The sequence below is a fragment of the Lepidochelys kempii genome, chromosome 14, assembly GCF_965140265.1.
Source record: "Lepidochelys kempii isolate rLepKem1 chromosome 14, rLepKem1.hap2, whole genome shotgun sequence".
Lineage (NCBI taxonomy): Eukaryota > Metazoa > Chordata > Testudines > Cheloniidae > Lepidochelys > Lepidochelys kempii.
The window spans coordinates 40,634,427-40,651,766 of NC_133269.1; the positions used below are offsets into that span (position 1 = coordinate 40,634,427).

Consider the following 17,340-nt stretch of genomic DNA (forward strand, 5'->3'; position numbering starts at 1 on the left):
CGTGGGAAGCGGGTCTTGCTGCTGGTAGGGCTGGACCCGCTCTGGAGCGATTGGGAGGATTCAGTCAGCAGGGGCTGCTGACCTGCCCCCTTCACCAGGGCTGCCATCCTGTGGCTTCAGCTTTTGTCACTGGGGTGACTTGGGGAAAGGTCTCAGCCTCTCCCCATCCCACTTCACTGCTGCCAGAATCCCTCCTGCCCCCCGCCACCCTGCTACAGCCCCCTCCCTGCCCTACCTGGGTGGGGATGGAGGTGGGGGTGGAGGAGAGGGTTCTCCGAACTTGAGCGGTGTCCCCAGGTGGGTTGGAGGTGGAACAGCTGTCAGAGGCACTGATGGGGAGGTGGCAGGAGCTCACCCGACAAGGAGGGGGGTTGGCACTGGAGGTCACTAGAGAGGACAGCAAGCCTCCATCCTGGGGGTCGGGAGGGTGAATCCACCACTCAGACATGAGCAGCTGCTGGGTGGAAATGATGGTGCTGATTCCAGGTGCCCTTAATCCTCCCTGATTCCTGGGGAGTGTCTCAGTCTCTGACATGTTCTTGTTCCCCTGCAGCACGAGGATGTCACAGCCAAGGTCATGGGCCAGCTTCACATCATCAGGCACTTGCACCAGATGCCCGAGGCGCTGCAAGGGCTGTGGCTCATCTGATGCTCTGAAAGGTTCCCCTCCTTGTTCAGCAAGTCCCGCTCCCTGCTGCAGGTACTGCTCTGTCTCACTGTAAATGCGGGGCTAGTGGAAGCAGAAATGGAGGCCCCTGGCACTCACAGAAATTCTCTCCCCTCTCTGTGGAGCTGGGTCCTTCCCTCGGCCCCCCCAAATTCCTTCATCTGGGGCAGGAGCTCTTTCCCTCATACCCATACCCCTCCCCTCTTTCCTTCATCTCACCCCCAGCCCATTCCCCATGCTCCCAGGCAGAGATCTTCCTGCCCCATATGGCGCAGAAGTACCTTTGGGTCAGGGCTACAGACTGTCTGCCCAACTGAAGCTCAGGAAGCTCCACATTTGAGGAGGTGAGGATGGGACAGAGGCTCAGGGCTAGCTTCATCTCCTGCTCTTTATTCTTCCTTTGGCCCTTCTCTGGGCTCTCAGAGTGTGACATGAAGAGGAGCCTCCTCCCCCCGTGACTTCTAGGCCCTGGGGTGTGTGACAGCCTCCCAGATGGCTGCAGTCAGAAGCTGAGCCACCTCAGGGAACAGTGGGGACAGGTCCCTTGTCCGAGGAAACCAATCAGTGGTAGTTCTCAAAGAGGCTGAGAGGGAAGACCCTGCTCCCTCATGGAGGTAAGAGCCATTGACTTCTTTGGGCATATGGGTTTCTTGGGGGAGAAATGGGATCCCTGCTGCATAGCCTGGCTGGGAGCTTCCCCCATCCCTGCGACGGAGACATCTCCATCAATGTGCCACCCTTGTTTTTTTCCTAGGAAGAGGCTCCCCAGAGAACTCCTACTCCAACCTGTTCTCCTGGGAGCGTTTCTGGGAGGAGGCTCCCATCCCTCAGTCTCCAACTCCATCATGCAGTCTCTTTCACATAACATCTCCGCTCTCCAGCTCCACTTCCCGCAGCAGGACAAATGGACCTTCAGCTCCTAGAGAACAGACTGACCTCCTTCTGATCAGCAATGGGGTTTCACCATCCCCTCAGCAAACCTGTCAGCCGGGCTAGACCAGATTTGAAAGAGGAGGGTATCTAACAGGGTGACTTGGCCTGTGGCTGCCAAGCCTGGGGCTAGGCCAAGTTGATGACCAAGTCAGCCCCACCTGAGAGGAAACAAGGGGAAACAGCAGCAAAAGTACAGAAGCAGAGCGAGCTGTTCAGTAGACAGCCTTGGGCCGAAACCTGGAGTCCAGGGTAGGACTGGGTTCTCTCACCGTCCCTAAGGAAGGGGACACAGAAGACCATAAAAACCCAAGAAGGGCAGGCCAAGCCGAAATCAGGCTGAGGAAGAGCTCCCCACGAGGGTGGAAGGCCTTGTTTCTGTTCAAGACATTTTTGGACTTTGTTTGGAAGGAGCACGACCCAGGAAGAAGTGGAGTAAAGGCCAGTCACCTGGTTGGGGGGCTGAGTTCCCAGCCAACAAACTGCAAGCGTGAGTATCAGCGGGGTTGCTAGCCCAGCGAGAAAGCGGTGACACGAGGCCTGGCCAGCATCTAGCGGTGAGTGAACTCTGGTACGCACCTGCTTCCATTCTGGAAACAGCCTGGTATTGGAGAGTGGGTGGGGAGAGCAGGGAGGTGGGAGGGGTTCCTGAGGCTGGAGTGGGGAGGAAGCTGTGGGGCTGGGAGGGGAAGGACATGGCCCAGCTTGTGGGAGGGATCCTGCTGGCTGTGTCTGGAGCCCTGTGTAACCTCTTCTGTGGGAAGTTCCCATGGGTCAGTGGGGCCTGAATCTCTCCTGCTCCTTTGGTCTCTTTGGGCTTCACAGGAGGTGTCTGGTGAAGTGCCCTTGGACTCTGAGCCCAGCACCGCTCAGAAATTATTCGCTACCTTCAGAGAGACAGGGCACAGCTCAGCCTGTTGGGTACTCTGGAGATTCACACTTCACTTGAACACACGACACTGAGGTGGTTTTGGAAGCACAGTAACAAAGAAGAGATTTAAGTGACACTAAGGAAGAGAAAGAGACAAATTTCAAAGAGACAAACAAAACACAACACACTTTGTAGTGATTTAAACTGAATCTTAACAAGTCACAATCTTTGCCTTGGCAGTTTCCAGACTAACATCTCAGCTTTCCTAACAGACCTTCTTTGATGTCCCTGTAGGGTAGAAAACTTCTCTGTCGAATCCGCTGATTTGATTGCTTCGTCTTCTTCTGGGCTGCCTGGACCCTGACTGTAACATCTCTCTGGCCCAGCCTCTTACACAGATGTGTGCTGCAGCCAGCCCAGTGCAGGGAGCAGTGGAGACAGATGATCTCATCCTGTCAGACCAAGAAACAGGGGTCCCAGTGAGGCTTAGATGGAAGATCCAGGCATCTCCTGGAGGTAAGAACCGTCCACTCTTCCGGGCACTTGGAGCTGTTGCAAGAAAGAGGGGGCTCCTGTTCCATAGCCTATTTGTCCTCATGACTGTGTTTTTTTTATTCTCAGAGGATGTGTCCGGGACCCTGGAGACTCTTTCGTGAAGGAGGTTTGAGCGGGGAGAGATCAGTCACTGTCATGACCCCCGGATCATTAACCCGGGTCTCCAGGGTTCCTGGGAGCAGCCACCTGGAAACCTACGAAAAACTGCTTACCTAGGACTGACGAAGTCCAGACCCAATTTGAGGCTCCATCCCTGAGGACCTATTGGCAAAGTCCCAGAACAGCTAATCGGCCCCCGGGACCTCCTTAAACCAACAGCAGGAACAAGGAGCTGTCTGAACACCCGAGCTCCTCCCCGGCTCTGGACCGTGTGTTGGCTGTTCCTGCTCCCACTCCCCAGGCTTGATTTCCTGGCATCCGGACTCGGGGTGACTCATCTGGCTTGAGGTGCTGAACACAATTTGGTCTTTTGCTTCTGCTCTTCCAGTGTCCTGACCCAGCTGACTCTCGACTCCTGCCTTGTGAGTGTGGACTCTGCCTCTGACCACTAGGTCTGGCTGCTCATGACCCGGCCATGACACTGACTTTTCGACAATTCCTCCAGTGCCCTTTTCTGCTCTCCAGCTCTGCTCTCCCAGAAAGACACACCGATCTCTGGCTCCCAAAGTCCTGCTTGCCTGCTATTCAAGGACTCAGGGGGAGAGCTTGTCTTGCCCCCTCCCCTACCACAGCTGTTTTTCCTCGGGGACTCTCCCTAGCGCAGAGGAGAGTCCGTCCTGGCAGCAATTCAGGAAGTCACAGAAGGGACGGTCTGCTCAGCTCCCTCTGCAATGTCACTGCCCGAGACCATTAGGAGTGGGTGCCCAGTGACTGCGCCGGCAGCTCCTTGAGAGACTCCTGGGGGCAGGGCAGTCGTGTTTCCCGGTGACCGCGGGAAGCCATGCAAAGCGTGCGGCATTGAGGAGACTCTCCTGCTGTCCCAAAGGGTTTCTGTTCTCCTGCACGGTCAGACCGTGGGGCCGGCTGGCAGAATGGGGAAGAGCTGGTTGGTGATGAGTCGGAGGAATCACCATAGAGGTGGCAGCAGCTGCAGATCCTGGAGTCCCTGTGGTCGGGTTACCATGCGTCCGGATTTTCCCGGACATGTCCGGCTTTTTGGGTTTTAAATCGCCCTCCGGGAGGAATTTGTAAAACTCTCCAAAGGGCTGGGATTTCCCTCCCAATGCAGCACTCTGGGGGCGCGGGGGGGGGGGGGGAGCTGCGTGCTCTGCGGGGGAGCACGGCACTGTGTCTGGCTCCGCACCCCAGACACACTGCTCTGAGCAGCAGGGTAAGGGAGCCGGGGGGCTGGAGAAGGGGCATGGGGTCCCAAGGACAGTCAGGGGACAGGGAGCAGGAGGGGTTGGATGGGTCAGGGATTCTGGAGGGAGCCTGTCAGGGGGTGGGCAGGGAGAGGGGTCGGGGGAGTCAAGGGAGATGGAGCAGGGGGGATTGGATGGGGCGGAGGTTCAAGGGGGAAGTCAGCGGCAGGGAGCGGAGGGGGGTTAGATAGGTCGGAGGTTCTGCGGGGGCAGTCAGGGGAAAGGAAGTGGTTGGATCGGTGTGGGAGACCCGGGGGTCTGTCAGGGGGCAGGGGTGCGGATAGGGGGTGTGGCAGTCAGGGGACAGGCGGGGGGAAAGTTCTAGGGGGGCAGTTAGGGTGGGGGGGTCTCAGGAGGGGGCAGTTGGAGACAGAGAGAAGGAAGGCTTAGATAGAGGATGGGGTCCTGGGAGCGGGAGATCAGGGGACTAGGAGCGGGGGGGTTGGATGGGTTGACAGTTCTGTGGGGGGCAGTCGGGGGCAGGAAGTGGGAGGGAGTAGATAAGGGGCAGGGCTACCACTCCGCCCCCCCACCCGGAGTGTCCTCTTTTTTGAAAGTTCAAAAATGGTAACCCTACCCTATGGGCTAAGCCTCCACTCCTGAGAGTTGAGGCGAACCTCCCCCTGTTCTCAGGGAGTCTTTGGCTTTGGTGGCTGGGCCTGCCTGCCGAGACAGAGGACTCAGTGTTTCCATCAGGCTGCTCAGTTGCAAATGCAGCCACCCAAAGACGTGAAGAAAGGAAGCGAAAGAGCAAAGCTGGACCCTCCGCTGAGCTCCTGCCATCAAGTGAGCCCAGCCTGGGAGAGACGAGGGAAAGCTCCAAGGTGGCTGGGGGCTGCAGGAATCCAGGGGAGGAGAAATAAATCATTAATGATGAATCCTAAGGGCTTTGTCTTGTGTGGTGAAGGGTTTAAAATGGGTCTAGTTACTATCACATTCAACTTTACAATGGCTGTGTCTGATTGAAGGGCAGGTCTGGGAAGGTCAGAGGTCACTCGAGGAGCTTCAAGTCTCAGATTCTGTCCCTATTGCCTGCTTTGACCAGCTGATCTCAACCCAACACATTCCTCAGGTGGTCGCAGTGATGAGCTCTTTCCCTCTTTTTCTGGATTAGCCGCCAGCAAGGGGACAGGATACATGTGGCCAAGGAAATGGAGAGGCATGGGGGTCACTTGCAGAGGCATGCAGATAACTTGCAGAGTTGCCTGTTAATGCAGCTCCTCTGGGGGAGCACGGTAGGGTCCCGTGTACTCAGGGCACCATTTCAAATTTTGGTGGTGGCGGGGAGGATAAGTTCACCATGATTCCAGGGGCTACTTAGGCACCTGAAAACTCTAGTGTTTTGGCAGATAACTTAGCAAAGAGCTGACAGGAACACTTGCCAGACTGCTTTCCGGGGAAGACAGCTATAAGAATCGATCCAGGGAATGGTTCTGCATCTCTGAGCTGTTTGGATACTTTCAGGGAACATTCCCGATGCAAGACAGAGATCCCCAAAGTTATCCTGGGTAACCCTGAGAGACTTATGGAAAACTCGCATATACCACATCTCTGCTGTCTCTTTGCACTGACAAACTTGGACTGTCTGAACCTGTTCATGTATTTTACCTGCTTTAAGCTCTCAATAACTTTCACATATAAAAGGAAGAAAATTAAATAAATGAGTGACGTAGTTACACTGATATAGGGCCGTAGTGTAAACCCGACCTCAGAGTTGTCCCATTGAAATGGAATTATTCACAGCAGTCATTAAAGTTAAACATGCACGTGTCAAGGTTCCTTCCCCACTTTGAACTCTAGGGTACAAATGTGGGGACCTGCATGAAAACCTCCAAAGCTTACTTATACCAGCTTAGGTTAAAACTTCCCCAAGGTACAAACTATTTTACCCCTTGCCCTTGGTTTTCCACTGCCCCCACCAAACATTTCTCTGGATTCCTGAGAAAACGTTGTTTGGAAACGTCTTTCCCCCAAAAAACCCTCCCAACCCTTGCACCCCACTTCCTGGGGAAGGTTTGGTAAAAATCCTCACCAATTTGCATAGGTGACAACAGACCCAAGCCCTTGGATCTCAGAACAATGAAAAAAGCAATCAGTTCTTGAAAAGAAACATTTTAATCGAAGAAACAGTAAAAAGAAAAAAATCACCTCTGTAAAATCAGGATGGTAAATACCTTCCTTACAGGGTAATTAGATTCAAAACATAGAGAATCCCTCTAGGCAAAACCTTAGGTTATAAAAAAGAGACACAGACAGGAATATTCATTCTATTCAGCACAACTTCTTTTCTCAGCCGTTTAAAGAAATCAAAATCCAACGCATATCTAGCTCGATTACTTACGAAGTTCTAAGACTCCATTCCTGTTCTGTCCCCGGCAGAAACATCCCCCAGAAAGACACAGACTCTTTGATGTTCTCCCTCTTCCCAGCTTTTGAAAGTATCTTGTCTCCTCATTGGTCATTTTGGTCAGGTGCCAGCGAGGTTATCCTAGCTTCTTAACCCTTTACAGGTGAAAGGGTTTTTCCTCTGGCCAGGAGGGATTTTAAAGATGTTTACCCTTCCCTTTATATTTAGGACAGCACGCAAGTGTTTCCAGGGCCAAGATTAAGGCCACAGCTTATGAGAGGTGCAGACGCAAGAAAAGAAGAGCTGGGCAAAAACTGAAATACCACTTGGAACTTAGCCCAAACAATGCAGCATGAAAAAATAAACTCATCTTCTTATACAGTAATAGATCTGGTTCAAAATGATTTTACACTGACAATGCAACCTTTTAACTAAAATGACACTTTGGATTACATTGATCATTTGAAAAAAGTTCCCTTTTTAAAAAAAAATTTTGGATTTCTCTGCCCATTTGAGAGAGAACGTGGAGTTTTTCCCACCAAAACTAAACAAAAGTTTGATAATTAAAAACATTTGCAAATAAGTTTGAAGAATATCGGGGGCGGGGGGGGAAGTGGTTTCTTCTTCAGTTTTCATGACCCGCTATTTTTGACCAGTTCTAATTATGAAGAAATGTCTGTGTGTCCATGAATGATAAATATGTCTGCTCCTGAAACATTTACAAACAATGGCTCTCATCAGGAGCACTGAGGTCACATTACGTAGAGAAACACCCAGGCCTGCGGGGTTCACATTCTCAAAGACATAAACCGCTCCAGGATGGGGATGTCACACACAACACAGCGTGACTGGCCCGGGTTGGTTAGGTGCATGTTTTGCTGTTGCTGGCAAATTGTGCTTTTGTGAGGTGGGGGGGAGTTATATTTGAAAGGAGTTCTTCATCCTCTCCCACTCTCATCCAGGGGTGCCGGAACAGGGGAGACCAGGGCCCACCACTTTTTACTGTCCATAAGTGTGAGCGACTGGACGAGGGGGGAGAGAAGGGAGGGGGGGAGTGTTTTGGGGGCAAGGGGCAGTGTGAAGTGGGAGCTCAACGAGAAAGGCGGTATGAGGGGGGAGTCAGGGAAGGGGGGGGTTGAGGGGGCAGGACTTCAAGGAGAAGGGGTGGCACAGGGGCTGGGTCACAGTTTGGCTGCCAGCCCCCCCCCGCCCCCACACTTTTAGGAAGCTTTTTCCCATCCTGCCTTCATCCCAAATTAGTTTGTTACAGTAAGAAAACTTTGAGCAACAAGGAGACTCAGAGACCCACAATATTACCGCTAAAATTCTCACCCGCCCCTGGAGCTGGGCAAACAGAATTTTTTGGTCGCTGGCAATTCCAAAAAAGAGATGGAAAAAAACTGGTTTCAGGTTGAACAAAACTAAAATTTTTCCGAATTTTTGATGAACCAAAAATCATTAAAAAAAACAACAACAAAAACCCAGGAACATTTCAATATTTGTAACTTTTTGAATTTTTAAAATAAAACTGAAGGACATTTTTAAACAAAAAATTGTTTCAAGCTGAAAAATCAAAATGGTTTGTTTGGAAAGTGTCTAAACGAAATGCTTTGACTTGTTAAGAACTGGGGGGAGGGGCTGGACGTGAACAATTCAGCAGACCGGATACGAATTCGCAAACTGCTGAATCTGCATTTTTCACCTTAAATTGGTTTAGATGAAAAGTTTCGCCCAGTCTAGTCCCCACCATTGAGGGGCACCGTAAGAGGGATCAGCTCCTCTAGCTGGTTTCCCAGCCCAAGTCTGTCTCCATTTAATGGGTCCCTCCCCCCGACTCCGCTTTAGGGTTGCCAATTTTAATTGGACGGATTCCTGAAGATTTTATCACATGCCATAATGTTTAATTAAAAATTAATCTTGAATTCCTGCAGACTCCCGGTCACCCTGGAGGATTGGCAATGCTACTCCAGTTTCCTGGGCCACACCCGTGTCCCCACCTAATGGATCCCTTCCTCTGGGTTCCTGGGAGAAGCGTCTGTCCTCCATGAGCAGGTCTCCTTCCCCATTCTCCAGGGCTGGGTCTCGATTCCTGTTTCTGGTTCCCTGGGCCTGGTCCCCGTCCCTGTCACACACTGCGGGGAGCTCAAATTCCTGTGAATCCTGCGGACTTCCAGGCTGCGGGGAGGGATGAGTCAGCAGCTTCCTGAAGACGAGTCGCGAGTAGGCAAACACTTTCCCCCTACCTTTCCAAAACCCACATTGGTATAGTTAGACTAGCTCCCCCACCACCCCCACCACTCCACGCACCAGGAGACGACTCCAGGACGCTGGCTCTGAAACAAAAAAAGAGAGAGAAAGGCCCCATGACTAAGGGAGTCCATTAAATCATCCCACTGCTCCCATGAGGATCCCAGAAGATGAAGACGTTCCTGGGATACAGGAAGAGCTGAGTTGGGTCGTGCGCACATGGGCAGCACTCAGAGCAGCGGGAATGAGATCTCCAGGCTCATTATCCCCATCCGCCAACCTGACGGAGAGAGAAAGGTGAGCCCGCCAAAGCAGCCCCTGTTCCAGAGTCTGGGAACTGGGATTTTTAAGATGCTCCAGGATGGGGTCCCTCAGGTCTTAAGGTTAGAGGGGACGGTTAGGATCATCTACTCCAGCATCTCGTGAAGCGTGGGGAAGGGCTAGCCACGATGGGAAGGGTGGGGTTTGCAGATGTATCCAGGAAAATGGGGGGTGGGGTCGCTAACACATTGCTGACGGGTGAGGGGCACGATTGGTTTCTTTGCCTTGAGGAGGGGACTCAGCATTTAAAAGTCTTGGGAACAATAATTTAGTCTGAGCCCTGGCATAACCCAGGCCAGAGAACGTCGCCTACTGATTCCTGCACCCAGTCCAGTGATTTATGGCAGTGACGTGGCATTGAGAGGGATTTTATCATACGCTGAAATCCAGGTGCAGAAGGGAAAGGGCATTAGAAGCTGAAAGACCCCAGAAGTGGCTCTGGTTTTCTCCTCAAAATAACCACCCGGGGCTGATTTTCCCCAGCCCAGTGCCTTGCAGTCATGCACCCAGCACTGAGTGAGTTCGGTGTGCAGGCAGGCTCCCAAATCCAGACAGTAGCACTTCACATCCACTTTGCCCTGGCGTCAGGGACTGCCCTGAGCACCCATCCTGCAAACATTTACACACCTGAGCCCTCCCACTGAGATCCAAGGCTACTCCTACGGATGGAGTAAAACACGTGGCTAAAGCGTTTGCAGAGGTTCCAAAGAGCTGTGGCTCCGTGTAAAAGGAACATTACTTCAGTTATTCCAATCTTGGGTTGATGAGATGCTCCTGCCCGCCCCCTCCATTCACAGCTGAGTCTCCCACCCACTGCAATTCTCCAAGGAACTTCCCACTCCGAAACCCGAGACACTGTGGCCAGCGCTAGCTGTCCCTCTGGCCCAATCCCATGCTTCAGGACATAGTCTGAACGCCACCGAGATCAGTAATTAATTCCCCACCTGCATTTACAGGCCACAGTGTCTAGGGTCTCGGAGTGGGGAGTTCCTTGGAGAATGATCAGAGAGATTGAAGTGATAGCTGGGAGTGCTGGTAGCGTAGGGCCTGAGGAGAGAGTCTACAGAACCAGACAATCCTGCTGTCAGGGTGCCAATGCCTGAGATGAAGGGGTGTCCAGGATTTCCAGGATTATGGATCTTGGGTAGCAGATAGAAGACCCCTGGTCGGGGTTCTAGGGGTGTGTCTGTGCAGATTTGTTCTTGTGCTTTTTCAGGGAGTTTCCTGAGCAGATGCTGTAGTTTCTTTTGGTAACTCTCAGTGGGATCAGAGGATAATGGCTTCTAGAAAGTGGTGTTGGAGAGCTGCTGAGCAGCCTCTTGTTCATATTCCGACCTATTCATGATGACGACAGCACCTCCTTTGTAAGCCTTTTTGATTCTGATGTCTGAGCTGTTTCTGAGGCTGTGGATGGCGTTGTGTTCTGCACGGCTGAGGTTACGGGGCAAGTGATGCTGCTTTTCCACAATTTCAGCCCGTGCACGTCGGCAGAAGCACTCTATGTAGAAGTCCAGTCTGTTGTTTTGACCTTCAGGAGGAGTCCACCCAGAATCCATCTTTTTGTAGTCTTGGTAGGAAGCTCTCTGTGGGTTAGTATGTTGTTAAGAGGTGTCTTGGAAATATTCCTTGAGTCGGAGAGGTCGAAAATAGGATTCTAGGTCACCACTAGCTCCTGGGACACCCTGGACAAAACCCAGAAGTTGACATGCTGTGGGGAAAGGAGGCAGGTCAGACTCAATGGCCAGCTGCACCTGCTTTGCAAATGAGCCCCCCACGCCCCCAGCCCCAGGGGCTTGAGACATTCTGCGCAGGGGGGAATATCTGAGGCCTTGATGGCAGAGCTTTAGAAGGGGATTCTTTCCCGCAGGACGCAGCTTCTACCTTGCAGGTCACAACTTGTCAGCATCTCTCTAGAGTGGGACAATGTTGGGGGTCGGGGCTGGTCCCCTCCTCCCAGAACTCCTGATTCCTGAACAGTTCACCAGAAAGGAGACTGAACCCTCACCCTTCCCTGCTGTGCAAATCCTTGTGGGGGTGTAGGGAGTGACTGAGAGCACAATCCCCCCAGGAATTTCAGAGCAGATCAGAGGGAAGGGATGATTCCCTGGGGTCCTCCTGTTTCTCTAGGAAGGAGCACGTGCCTCTTCTCTGAGAACCATCTCCCAAATCTCATGGCGTGTGTGTGTTGGAGGGGTGGGGGAAGGGTGGGTTTTCAGACTCTCACTCCCCAAGACAGCCAGGAGCCCTGTGGTTCGTGCTCCGCAGAACCAGGCAGAGCTCTGGCTTGAAGTCCCAGCTCCTTTCTCTGTCCCTCAAGAAGGAAGGACCTGACACTGCATTGCACTGACCTCCCCAACCAAGGACGGCCCACTGGGGACCCAGCTAGGAGGACAGAGTAGAAAATGGATCTTCTAGTCTCTCCTTACCAGTCCCCCAAAGAGTTCAGGTGAAATGGGACTCACCTCCAAGATGAAGTGGAGCCTGTCTGTGTCTGGGGATTCTGCCAGCAGATTCCCCAGCATGGCATCCAGGACCTCTGGGATGACTTTGTGCAGAGCCTGCAAAGCATGGGTCAGAGTTAGGGAACCTGGGCCTACACCTGCCACAGGATGGGAAGAGGGGTCTCTGGGAAGCACTGGGGAGACTCCCAAACACATCTCCTGGCCTCTCTCCTTCACATCCCACTGCAGGCAATTCACAAGAATTGATGACCCCTGGACCTTTGATCCATGAGCTTAGCAGGTCTCTGCAGAGGGCCTTGTAGGCAGAAGAGTATGAAACAGCCAAGTTGCTATGGATGGAAGCTGGGCTTCTGGAAGAAAAAGAAAAAGAAAGAAAGAAAGAAAGAAAGAAAGAAAGAAAGAAAGAAAGAAAGAAAGAAAGAAAGAAAGAAAGAAAGAAAGAAAGAAATCCCCCATGGAGGGGTAATCTCTTCCCTGCTGGAGGGAAGGATCCAACCCTGCAGCTTGTTCCATCTCCGCTACCCCACCCCGAAAACTGGAGCTCCAGCGAATCAAGGGAGCAGGACCAAGGAGCACTCTGGAAGAGGAGGAGGATGGAGGAGGAGGAGGTACCTGGATGTCGGTGGTGTCCTTCTCCGTGCCCAGGGTGAAGACGGAGTGAAGGGCAGCTCGCAAGAGGTGGGTCTCTAGGGCTGGCTCCAGGGCAGGTTTCATGGTGCTGGCAAGAGAGAGGAGCTGGTATTAGACTGTGCAGTACGGGGGTGGGACAGAGCCCCTCCCCAAGGCCCCTGTCATGTGATGGGAGTGAAAAGAAGAGCCCTGCCAGGAGGGAGTGACCCTTCCCTCCCCACCATCTCTGCCAGAGGCGCCACTCTTGGGAGGTGACCTGGGAGGGACAGTGACGGTGACTCCCAGCCTTGGGCCTGAGCAGCACTGGGGTGAGGGGAGCCGGCGGGGTGGGGGGGTGGGGCTGTCTCGGTACCAGAGGTAGCCCACTGCAGCCAGGGAGTGGGCGAGGACGGCGCTGGGTGACGAGTCGTCAGGAAGCTCCTCGATGAGCTCCTGTGAGACGCGAAGGAGACAAAGGAGCGTGTGAGATTCAGGCCCGACTGACACCTCCCAGTGAGGAGATGACACAGCCAGTGCCCCACATGGCCAGCAGGATCCCCCACCACCTCCCGCTCCCCCGATTCCTTCCTGCCCATCCAACTTGTCCCCCTTCCCGGATTCCTGCCCAGCTCACTCCCAATCCCCTTCTCTCCTCCTCCCTGTCAAAACTGCCCCCATTCAGCCCCATCCCGATGACCGATCTGGGCCCATGGGATTCCTTGTCCCCCACTCTCAGCTGCCATCCAGCCCCACAATTCCCCCCCACCCACTACCCACCAATCTCAGAATTTCTCCCAACTCTTCAGCCCCAGCAATCCCTGCCCTCTGCTGTCCCCTGCAACACCACCCAGCCCCCACCCATTAGCCTGGCCATACCCCTGCCAATCCCATGTCTCTCTCCTCTCGCCAGCTGCCGTATGGCGTGTCTCACTCACCACGATCCTCTTCACCACAGCCGCCTTGCAGCAGCGCGGCTCCAGCGTGTCCTCCCCTCTCTCCCGTGCAGCCAGACATGCGGGGTAGATGGCCTGAAGGAACAGGAGCTGTTGCTCCTCATCCTGGACCCACCAGGAGTGGGGGATAGCGAGAGAGAACCTGTTAGCGAGGGACCTTCCTGCCCCACCCAAACCAGCTCCAGGGCTCAGGCCTCAATGGGGGATTGTGGGGACCCCCCTATTCTCCAAATCCCCCCCCACTCCTACGCAAGCAGGATCAGGAACCGGGACAGTGGCTGTGGGGGGAGACGACCTCGGCTGTTGTGGGACAAACACCCCCATCTTGGGGGTCCCACATCATGGATGTAAAGGGGCCCCATTAGGGGTGGTGGATCAGGAGGGACAAGACCTTCGGCAGGGGGTGGGGATGCTGGGAAGGGACAGGGCCATCTTGGTTCCAGCCCAGGTGGGGAACATTTGTACCTTATCTCTGCACTGGAGCTGCTCTCAGATGACCTTGAGAGCAGCTTCATCTTTGGCCACGTCCACCCCTTCCTCCTGCTCCGAATCCAGGGGGGTCCCTGCACCCAGGAGAGAAGGGAACAGGGTGATGCCTGCTGCCACTTGAGGGGTGGACGGGGCGTGGTGGGCAGAGCAGGATTCAAGACCCCCCTTCCCACCTCAGGCACCCAGGGCAGATGGGGCCCCAGACCTCCCTCTCAGGGATGCCGTCAGCCCCCAACAGCTGCAGAAGCCCAGAGCAGAGCCCCCCTCCCCTGCCCAGGACTCCAGGGGAGGTGTCTGTTCCCCCCGCCCGGAGCAGCAAGGACCAACTGGCAGCAGCTCTTCACGCCCCCACCCCCAGGTCCCCGTGCGGAAGGGGCAGCTGTGTGACGGCTGCTGCTGTCCAGTGCTGGGACACGGACCTTCCCCCTCCTGGCCGGCGGGGGCTGGAAGGTCCTCAGAGACCGGGCAGGGCGAGGCCTCCTGATGGGAAGGAGGGCTGGGCTCCTGGGGCCGCTGCTGCCCACACAACCAGCCGCAGAGCCACCCTGTCCGGCGCCCCTCCTGGGCTGGGTCCTGTCTGCCAAACCGCAGCCTGGGCCAGCTCCACCGGGGCCTGGTCGGGGCCGCTCCCAGCTCGGCGCCTGCGCCGGGAGCCGGGGTCCTTTTCCAGAAGGCCGGGCACTTCCGCCGTCTGGCCTGGACGGGACCTGCTTCCCCGCCAGCAGGGACGCAGGGCTTGCTCTGCCCCTCGGGAAGGCGGCAGCTGCTTCCCTCAGGCTCTGGGGCCACCTGCAGAGCCTTCCTCCGCAACATCCGCAGGAGCCTGGCCATCCTGGAACCGAGCGGGGAGCAAGGGTGAGTCTGGGCTCAAGGCAGCCTTTCCCTCCTGGCCCTTTTCCGGCCCTCCTCCTCCCTGCTCCAACCACAGCCGCCCCCTCTGCCCCCACAGGAGTGCAGGGAGTGCCATCTACACACACGGGCAGGAGTTCGTTGCACGATCTGCTCCCAACGTTCCCCCTTGTAATCCCTGCTGCTGCAATATCCAGGAAGTCTCATCCTTTTCCAGCAATGGGGTCAGTCCCAAAGACCATCGGTTACTCTGGACAAGCAGCCCCCTCCTCTTATCCCAGGCCACTCTCCCACCCAGGCTAGAGAAGGAAGAGAAACCAGGAGTCCCGACTTCTCCTGGGAAACCATTCCCCACATCAAAGTCACAAAGACCCTAGGCACAGGAAGACCAGGGCCCTCCTCGTTCCCCATTGATTTCCATGCTCAGCAGCTCACAGGCTCTGGCCCAGCTCAGAGACTCTCAGCCTGGGGAACAGTGTCCCACAAGGGAAGGGCTGGGAGCCCCATTGCTGGAACCTTTCCAAACACACTGGAGACGGCTCTGGAGAAGCTCCTGCCCGGTCTAAGAGTGAGGGGCTCTTGGGGGCTGTTTGCAAATGAAATCCCCCTTGGGAGATATTCTCTCCCCCTCTTTCTGCCTCTCCCCACAGACAGGGGAAGCCACCGAGGAACCCGAATGCCACTCACTTGCTCTCACTGATGGTCCGATGGATGGCGGATGTTCAGGGTCAGCAGACGTCCCTCGCCCTCCTCCTCACTCCCCAAGCCCAAGGCAGGCTGGAGAGGGTGGTGACCTCAGGAGTTACCCTGCCCAGCCAGCAGGCAGGGTGATGACACGAGGGCGATCGACTGCCTGTGAAAACAAGTGTCTGTCTTATTGCCAAGGGATGGAGAAACTCAGCCAGCAGCAGGGGGGTGCAGAACACAGCCCTAAGGCGGAGCTGACAGCGCCTGCAGGATCCTGACATCCCAGCACTTCCAGAGCCCAGGAAATAAGGTGTGAACATTTTCATGGAAACCGTTTTCTGTCAGAAAATCCATTCAGACAAAACCACTTTGTTTCTTGAAATCATAACAAGTAGGATGAAAATTCTTTGCAAAAATATTTGTTTGCAAAACAAGAGCATCTCCTGTCCATCACAGTGCATTAAACTGTCTCGTCGTACACAAAGGGGAGACACTATGATCTAGAACATTAGATGAGATGCTTCAGGCTGAGCTAAGTAGTTGCTGCTCTTCACAATTTCAAAATAATAAAATGCAAATGAAATCGAATATTTGGTCATAATCTGCTATGGCTCAGTGTGATAGGACACCCCCTAGGTGGTGATAGGACACCCCTATTTTGCTCCTAATATACTTTACCAACTCCTTCTTACTGTCCTTAGCCCTGTCAGCCATGGGTTATTCCCTGATGTCTTTAGCTTCCCTTATCCATTTTCTACACTTCACAACTTCTAATGCATATCACTTGCTATCTATTTCCTCTTTTTTCCCTTCATTTTATGTTGCTTTTTTATTTCTAATTGCTGGTTCACTTCACCAATGAACCAGGATGGGCTTTTAGGCAAAGTTGTTCTCTTTCTCGACTGTAGAATCATTACAGGGTTTTTTTTCATTTGTTTATTTTTGTTGTTGCCATCTAATAAACTCTTCCTAAAGAACTCCCCATTTTCAATCATATTTTTTCTGTCAAATTTTTTCTTCCTGGTCAATTTTGCTCATAATTTTCCTTAGCTTTGGGAAGTTTCCCCTTTTGAAGCATCAAGCATATATATGTTACTTGTTGGGACTAACCTTTGTTTGCCCATATTGAATGTAATCAGGTCATGATCACTGATCCCTAGGCAATCACCCACTTCCAGTCCAGTGATTATCCATCATGAGATCCAAAATAATTACCTCATTTGAGTGGCAATATCTTTTCCTTTAGCAAACAGTGATAATTTTTAGACAATCTAACGATGTTTTACCCCTGGCTACATGAAACGTCCAGCATATGTCTCCCAAACTGGAGTAATCCATAATCAACACAATTTTTCTTTCCAGAGATTACAGACAGGTGCTTATGGAATAACTCCTCTTGATCTTTAATTTGATTCGATGGTCTATAATAGACCCACACCAGTGTCTTCTCCTGGACTTGGTAAGTTAGCACATGGAGCCATGTACCAATATTCTGACCCGTACAGCAGTATCGGCAGAAGCATTCTCACAGATATGCTGATTTTTTATTCAAATCTGTTTGGCCCTGCATCTCATGTAGAGTTGGAATATGAGGAAAGCCAATGAATGAAAGATACTGGCTGCAGAACTGAGCTGGATGAGGGTGGATGTTGAGAGTCTCAGGACTGCAGAAAAGAAATGACAATGTGATAAGAAAATGACTAGGGCAAGAAATAACACTGTTACATAAGATTCAAGAATCATAGAATCATAGAATATCAGGGTTGGAAGGGACCCCAGAAGGTCATCTAGTCCAACCCCCTGCTCAAAGCAGGACCAATTCCCAGTTAAATCATCCCAGCCAGGGCTTTGTCAAGCCTGACCTTAAAAACCTCTAAGGAAGGAGATTCTACCACCTCCCTAGGTAACGCATTCCAGTGTTTCACCACCCTCTTAGTGAAAAAGTTTTTCCTAATATCCAATCTAAACCTCCCCCACTGCAACTTGAGACCA

General features: G+C 53.2%; 2 long non-coding RNA genes across 2 annotated transcripts; one reads left to right on the forward strand and one right to left on the reverse strand.

The window, feature by feature from the left end:
* Positions 1-578: 578 nt before the first annotated feature.
* On the forward strand, positions 579-1,467 carry LOC140897941 (uncharacterized). Its single transcript, XR_012154888.1, has 3 exons — positions 579-700; positions 1,091-1,281; positions 1,422-1,467. It is a non-coding gene; the product is annotated as an uncharacterized lncRNA (long non-coding RNA).
* Positions 1,468-9,135: 7,668 nt separating this feature from the next.
* Positions 9,136-12,408, reverse strand: LOC140897942 (uncharacterized). The gene is made up of 3 exons (XR_012154889.1): positions 12,374-12,408; positions 11,762-11,857; positions 9,136-11,007 (listed from the first exon to the last, which is right to left on the reverse strand). It is a non-coding gene; the product is annotated as an uncharacterized lncRNA (long non-coding RNA).
* Between the last annotated feature and the right edge of the window lie 4,932 nt (positions 12,409-17,340).